Genomic DNA, 8,594 nt, shown 5'->3' on the forward strand with positions numbered 1-8,594 from the left:
GGGATTAAAAGTGGGGCAAATTTTTTATAATATGATGAAGAGAAGCCATGGGGCCAGGTGCCGTGGATGTCTTGAGCGATTTAATTATTTTTAATATTTCTGTTTCTGTACATGGGGCATTAAGGTGTTCTATTTGTTGTTGGCTAAGATGGGGTAGGGGAATATCGTCCAGCCAGGATTTAGATTTATCATCAAGAGGTGGCTGTGAGCTGCAAAGTAAGTCCTTATAAAAGGTAGAGAATATTTTAAGAACTCCATAGGGATGGATGATCATGTTACCGGAGTGATCTCTAAGTTTATAAGAATGTGGGGGTTTGTGCTCTTGGTTTAGTTTTTTGGCAAACATAGTTGATGGAGAATTACTATGTAAAAGGAATTTGGCTTTAGAGAGTCTAAGGGATTTTTCTGTGTTAGCTGACAGTATAAGATCTAAGGCACTACGCTTTTCTTGAATCTGTTTAGTGAGATTTTGTGATGGGTTGTGCTGTATTTTATTATATAAGTTATTTAAATCTCTTGTTAAACTTTTGATATTAGTAAGTCTTTCTTTATTTTTGTTCGCAGTGAGGCTAATTAAGTGACCACGTAATACCGCTTTGTGGGCGACCCAAAGTGTAGTTGTAGGGGTTTCATCGTTTACATTTTCGGTAAAGTAGTTATCAATATGTGTCGTGATCGACTGTGTTGTTATGGGGTTAGTTAAGATAGAGTAATTTAATCTCCAATTGTAAGGAGAGGGTGAAAGGCCTATGTGAGAAGTTTCAAATTAGGTGATATCATGATCTGACCAAGGGCAGGGGTGCATATTTGCCTTGGAGGAGTTGGCAAGAAGTATTGGTGTACAGAATATGTAGTCAAGTCTAGTATATACATCATGTGGATGTGAGTAATGTGTATATGATCTGATACCAATATTATGGGCCCTCCAAGAGTCAATGAGTTGAAGTTTATTTATAGATCTATTTAGGGATTTGGAGAAGGCTTTGGAAGAAGGGGATACTTTACTTCTGTCTAAGGACGGGTGTGACGTATGATTAAAATCACCACCAAGGATGATGTGGGGAGAGCTATATTTGTTTAGTGTTTCAAAAAAGTTGGAAAAAAAAGTAGATTGTGATTCATTGGGTGCGTAGATTGAGGCTATGGTAATAGCTTTGTTGTTTAATAGTCCTTTAATGATAATGTATCTACTGTCTGGATCTTTATATAAGTTTTGTATATCTAGGACAATAGTATTGCGGATGAAGATAGCGACTCCACGTGTTTTATTCAGAAAAGTAGTATAATAAAATTGATTATAAGTTTTGTCAAAATAATTTGGGTGGTTGGAGTCAGCAAAATGTGCTTCTTGCAAGAGAATAATATCAGCCCCTAATCTTTTGTAATGTTGAAAGGCTTTTTTCCTTTTATGTGGAGAGTTAAAACCCTGAGTGTTATGGGATAAGATTTTCAAAACCATTGGTCATATTTTGTTGGAGTATGCTTGTGTAAAAATCTCTGTCTTAATAAAATAAATTGAGGTGTATATGGAGAGCTCGATTGTGTGAGCCAAGGGAGGGATCTCTTTAGATTCAAGGGTACGTGGAGGAAATACCTTGGGGGGTGAAATGGTGTCATAACTAGTACATCATACCAAACAATCAAAATGTTATAACCTTGAGAACATTGACATTGTTTAGAGTAGACTATTTGAAAAGTTTCAAATGAACTTCCAGAATTTTCTGAATTTTTTGCATTGGCCATATAGGCAAAATTTTTATGCAAGAAAAAAAACATAGTATAAACCAAGGGACAAGGAAATTCTTGTCACTAAAATATAAACATAGCATCAAAGGACAAATATGTCCTAAATCTGCACATGCAGTCGAATGCAAAATCCACCAACAGTGGGATAGCGCGGTCGACCACATGGGCAGGTGGGGGATCAATCCAGCGACGGCGAACATAACAGGCAACTTAAACAAATTATTGTTGAAGTGAGAGCAATATATACCAGGGGGGCCTAAAGAAAAAGAAAGGTCAAACATGGCCCAAAAAACAGGAGTTAAGATGAAAATAATATTTGTAGTGGCAACCATATCTATCTCCATTAAAGTAGAGAAAATATCTTTGTTTTCTAAAAGTAGTATATCTGATCCTTGTACATATATTGTTATTAGAAACTAACAACATAGGCAACAGTATGGTTATTGGAGTATAGGAAAAGGGGGGAAAATGGGGGGAAAAGGGAGTGGGAGAAAAAGGAGGGGGGGGGGAAGACAAAAAAAAAAAAGGGAAAAAACATTTCTTCTTTTCTTTTCTTCTTTCTTCCTTTCCCCCTGTCTTCTCTTCATCTTCCGGATGATCAGGAGCAGGAAAAGTTTTGGTGATATTTCAGACTTATATGGAAACATGGAGAGGTTGCTAAACTAGCAAAAATCCCTTCGGATGCTGTGGGAGAACTGTAGATGTGATGCTGATTTGAGTTCAGTAGAAAGATACGGCAAAGATTATGGAAAACTTTGATCGAATTTTTCTTTTTTAGTGTAAGTATTGACAAAGGTGCTAGTAGATGTTAGGTGGCTTGATCTTGAAATGGTTGGCGCCATCTTCTTTGTTCCATGTTATTACGTCTTGAAGATGGGGTAGACCAGATGGGAGAGGGTCTTGGGGTAGAGGGAAATCGATTTGGGGGCTCTGGTTCAAGCAAACCCAATTTAACCAGCAGTTCTTTCCCTTCAATAATGTTGTATACTGTGTATGTTGAGCCATTATGTGGGATTGTAAGTTTAAATGGAAATCCCCATCTATATTTAATCCTTGCTGCTTGTAGAATGTTAGTGACCTCCTTCATCCTGCGTCTTCTGTCCAAGGTGGCAGGTGAAATATCAGGGTAAACTTGCAGCTTTTTGCCATCAAGTGCAATATTTGGGGAGTTTCTTGATGCACGCATGATGTCTTCTTTCACCAGAAAATCTTTCATGCACATGATGATGTCTCTGGGTGGTTTATCAGGTGGAGGTTTGGGGCGTAAGGCTCTGTGAATTCTGTCACATGTAAAAGCTGATAGTGGTTTATCTGGTAAAAGGTTGTGGAATATCTTGGAAACAGTGGGCATAAGATCTGTAACTGTCTCTGGGACACCACGCAGTCTGATATTATGGCGTCTGTTTCTGTTGTCTAAGTCCTCAACTTGTGCCTGCATGAAGGCAAAACTGTCAGCTAGTATCTCATAATCCTTTCTCAGGTCATTATGAGCAAGTGAGAGTTCGTCGTGCTTGGTTTCCAAAATGTCAGTGCGACTACCTATGCTGGCAATCTCTTGAGATAATGCAGTGGTAGATTTGTGAACTTCACTTTCAATTTTGTCAACCAGTTTATCAAAAATGGAGGTGAGGCTAGCGAGGGAATTATTTTTTGATTGTGGGATAGCCCCTAGCTTTGGAAATGATGCTGTGTTTCTGGGATAGGAAGTAAAGGGAAATGTCATTAATGTGACACAGAAAAAATAAAAAAAAAAAACTGAACTAACCATTCCCTACTCTGACCAAAACCAAGTCAAGATTTTGACATTGTATACACTTTATTATATGAAAAGAAATTGAAGCAGAAGCAGAAAACTGCTGTACAACATTGCATATACTGTATTCTCTTTTGCCTACTTTTGTTGGCTGTTGCTCTTACCTTTCTTCTCTATTCTCATAACAGCTTATTTAGTCTGCCTTTATTTTTTCTTCATTAACTATACTTATCTGATTTAGCAGGCTACAAATACTCCCAATATCTGACAGCTTTCGGCCAAAAGGTTTCACTTAAATTGAAATAAATGATACCTCTTTTTACATTTTCTGGATAGTTTATTTTGCTTATATACTGTATTTATCTGTATTCATGTTTTTGTTCTTTCTTTTCAGATTGATCCAAGAGGCAAATAATGGGCCAGACATTCTTAATGCATATTTATGCATTTTTCTTTAAAATGTTAATTATTTATTGTGAACAACCTACTGCTACTGATAATACTCATTACTTATAGCAAATGTATTTGCCCTTTTTTTAATTTACAATTAATATTACAAAAAATTTTTATTATGCTATTTTGTTGAATCACAACCTAATTTTCCAATAAAGCAGAATTATTTTCCCCTCAAAAATAAATAGCAGTCTTTTTAGTTTCGTTTGTATAGTATCTTTTTGTGTCCTGAAATTATTTGCAGTTTTCTCGCTATAAAGAAAACCTATTACTGCTCTGTGAAAATTTGAATGACTAACTAATAATTATTAAATTATAGGTATTCCTTTCAAATTTGTCTGTTAGTGAACGTAACGAATACAAATTTATCTGAAGTTACGAATTATCCGAAATAACGAATTCCGCATCTAAACAAATGGAACAAAACAAAATCATAATAAAAATTAATACATTCTTTATTATTATTATTGTTATTTATTATTATTAATTCGTTATGTTCAAATGGAATAAACAAATGGAACAAAACAAAATCATAATAAAAATTAATACATTCTTTATTATTATTATTGTTATTTATTATTATTAATTCGTTATATTCCATTTGTTTTGTTAACTATTAAATTTGGCTGTTAGTGAATGTAACAAATACAAATTTATCCAAAGTTACAAATTATCCGTAATAACGAATGCCATATCTAAACAAATGAAACAAAATAATAATAAAAAATAATACATGTTTTATTATTATTATTGTTATTTATTATTAATTCGCTATGTTCCATTTGTTTAGATATGGCATTCGTTATTACGGATAATTCGTAACTTCGGATAAATTTGTATTTGTTACATTCACTAACAGCCAAATTTAATAGTTAGTAATAGTTGTTATTATTTCTTAGTTATTATTTCAGATTTTCACATTTTTGGGTTTTTGAATTTTCAGACTTTTGTTTTTTTTGAATTTTTGGATTTTCATTCTTATTTTTGGATTTCTGAATTTTCGTATTTTTGAATTCTGAATTTCCGAATTTTGAATTTCCAAATTTTCTGATTTCCAAATTTCGAATTTCCGAATTTTTCTGAATATTCAGAAATATTTGGAAATTCGAAAATTTCGAAAATTCTGAATTTTTCAAATTTTCGAATTTCCTAAATTTCAAATTTTCGCATTTCCGAATATTTGGAAAAATTCAGAAATTCGGATATTTCTCAATTAACGAATTTGTCTAACTTCATTAAAAAACGAATTCTGAACTTAACGAATTGCCCAATAACCAGCTTACATGGCTGAAGATTCTGGCTTACCCACTCTATCTTCTTTGCCTCATTGTTGTGGTGGAAAGGCTTGCTAGCCAATAGTAAAGAAGAAGATGCAGAAAACTGTGCACTGCTTTCATTACAGGGCTGCTCAATAACTGCAAAAAGGAAGGCTGTGCACCGATGACAATAAAACTTTGAGCGTGTTACTGCCTCTTCTCTCTGACACCTTTCACCCCGATGGCCTTAATTGTAGGTATAGGAGAGGTTTGGGGGAGCTTCTTATATATTGGACTTAACTGAAAACAAGCCTAGAGAATGTCATAGTATTCCTGAAGGGACATACAGGTTGTGCTATCACTTCTCACAAAAAACCTACCCAAACTCTCTTACTGACCCAGTTTGAAAAGACAGACATTATCCACTTGCTGATCAGCCGCTGCAGTTTCACTGCAGCAGGTTGGCTCGGCTGGGCAAATCGACATTACCTTATGTTGCTTTTTCTTTTGGGCAGTAGGGCCCCCAGCGTGTGCCCAGAGCTGATCGGTCATGATCCGATCGCTCGTGATAGAGCGAGATCCGGGATCTGTGTGTCTAAACACACAGATCCTGGTTCTTTCAGGGGAGAGGAGACAGATCATGTGTTCATACTATGTGTGAACACCGATCTCTCTCTCCTCCTAGACAGTCCCATCCCCCCACAGTTAGAAACACACATAGGGAACACAGTTAACCCCTTGATCGCCTCCTAGTGTTAACCCCTTCCCTGCCAGTGACATTTACATAGTAATCAGTGCATTTTTTATAGCACTGATCGCTGTATAATTGTCAGTGGTTTAAAAAATGTGTCAAAAGTGTCTGATGTGTTCTTATTCCTCATCCTCCCTCCTCCCTTCCTCTCCATCCTGTCCGCGGGATTTAGCTGGGAACAAAAGGTTTTCTTTTCTTTTTTCATAATAATATGCCTGGGTGGGTTACGTCTTTTCTAGGGTTAACCCTTTTATCTTCCTGAGTAGGGAACTTACTATGTAAGATTGATTCCAAGGAATCAAGTAGGTAGTGAGTGAACAAGTGTGTGTGGTACGTGTGATTGTTGAGTGGGGGTCAAATTTTACTTTTTGTTTTTGTTTTTGTTTTTTTTCCCTAATGGGGACAATAAAACGTTGCTCTTATAATGTTAGAGGCTTAAATTCTGCAATAAAAAGATCACAAATCCCATACTCTCTTCATAAACAAAAGGTGGGTATTGTCAGGAGACACATTTTCGAACGGACCAGATACCTAATTTTACAGAACAGATTTTACACTACTACATGCCTCTTTCTCATATTCAAAATCTAGAGGTGTCTCAATAGCAATACATAAATCAATTCCTCATCAGGTACTAGAAACTTGGAGGAATAAAGACGGGAGAGCACTATTAGTAAAACTTTTCATATTTGGTAAAAAAATATACTCTTATTAATGTCTATCTTCCTAACTATGAACAAATTAAAATAGCAATACACCTGCTAACAGACCTTATGGAGAGAGCGGAAAGGGTAACAATAATAGGTGGCAATTTTAATTTTGTTTTTGATCAGCATATGGATACCACTACACCTTTAAGGTTGCAGAAAGGGGGAGATAAAAAGAAATGTAAGGATATACTGGGAAAACATCACTTGGTCGATATATGGCGGGCTTTCCACCCACTAGAACGGGAATATACATTCCACTCAAAGGTTCATAATACTTATAGACTTGACTACTTTCTGACTAATCAGTTAGCAACAGCTGCGGCCTCTTCCTCGGATACAGGCAATGCGATCTGGTCGGATCATAGGCCCATATTTTTGGTGGTGGCAGAATCCAATGGGAATAGGAACAGAGGTTTTTGGAAGTTAAATGATAACCTTCTATTTGATGAGGCCTGTGTATTTGAGATCAAAGAAGCAATAATGAACTTTATAAAAGATCATAATAGGGACACTACCTCTTTACCTACTCGGTGGGAGACTTTGAAATGTGTAGTACGGTGCCTATTTATAAAACATGGGTCTAGATTAAAAAAAGCTAAAGAGAGCAAAACAGATGAACTCCTTAAGGAAATTTCGAGACTGGAGTTACTGCATAAGGGATTACCAGTATCGGGAAAATTTGAGTAGTTAATAGAAAAAAGAGCAGAGCTGCGAACTTTGTTAAATGAACAAACATTGCGGGTTAGAGATAAAAATCGGACGCTGTATGTTAGCTAGGGCACTGCGCCAACGGGTTAATACCTCATCCATTATTAAGATTAAATCAGAAACAGGCGACATAGTGTATGACCCGAAGGAGATCCTGAAGTAATTTCATACCTTTTATACTAGATTATACAATATCCCAAATCGATTAGCAGAACAGGACTCGGAAAAATTCCAGCAGAGAGTATACCAATATATAAAAGATACAGCCTTACCAACATTATCGGTAATAGAGGTAGAACAGTTGGAACAGGAGTTGTCTGAGATGGAAATACAGAATATAATAGATTCATTGGTGCCAGGTAAAAGCCCGGGACCTGATGGCTTCACCCCGCGATTTTATAAAACTTTTAAAGATCTATTAGTCCTTATTCTGAAGCGGACATTTAATTCTGTATAAACTGTGCAGCCCTTTGTTTCACAAGGTATGCAGGCTTTTATCTCACTGATACCTAATCCCGGAAAGGACCACACACTATGTGGTAATTATCGACCTATGTCATTGAGAAATATCGACCTGAGAATATACTCTAAAATTATTGCAAATAGATTCACCCCGATCATACCAAGATATATACACCTAGATCAGGTGGGATTTATAAAAGGACGAGAGGCAACAGATAACACCTTAAAGACCTTGACATTGGTGGAATATGTCCGGAGACACACCATCCCATCCTGCCTTCTGGCAATAGATGCCGGGAAGGCGTTTGATAGGGTGGGGTTGTGTCTGGTGCTTCTAGAAAAAATAATGGCATTATATCTTAATCCAGCTGCTAAAATACGAACAAATGGAGATGTATCTGATACAGTCACCATAGCGAATGGTACCCGACAGGGATGTCCGCTGTCCCCTTTACTATATGTACTAGTTATGGAGCACTTAACAACAGCTATTCGGAATAATAGGGATATATCAGGTATAAAAATAGCTGATATTGAATATAAAATGTCAGTCTATGCAGACGATCTGTTACTCTATATTACAAACCCTTTGGTTACTACCAAATTTAATTAAGGAATTCAAGCGTTTTGGGGAGGCAAGTAATTTCAAGGTGAACTTTGATAAATCGGAAGCACTTAGTATTACTCTACCTAATGATGCTGTGGATTTACCATATATACTCGAGTATAAATCGATCCGAGTATAAGCCGAGGCC

General features: G+C 36.3%; 1 protein-coding gene across 1 annotated transcript in view; it reads left to right on the plus strand.

The window, feature by feature from the left end:
- LOC141132416 (electrogenic sodium bicarbonate cotransporter 1-like) overlaps positions 1-4,137 on the plus strand; it is an 890,811-nt gene extending 886,674 nt beyond the window's left edge. Inside the window, exon 22 of the mRNA XM_073620775.1 lies at positions 3,894-4,137. The gene's annotated coding sequence lies outside the window, so the exon portion shown is untranslated. The remainder of the gene's footprint in view (positions 1-3,893) is intronic.
- Positions 4,138-8,594: the final 4,457 nt, after the last annotated feature.

Source organism: Aquarana catesbeiana, linkage group LG03 (assembly GCF_042186555.1).
Source record: "Aquarana catesbeiana isolate 2022-GZ linkage group LG03, ASM4218655v1, whole genome shotgun sequence".
NCBI classification, from domain to species: Eukaryota; Metazoa; Chordata; class Amphibia; order Anura; family Ranidae; genus Aquarana; species Aquarana catesbeiana.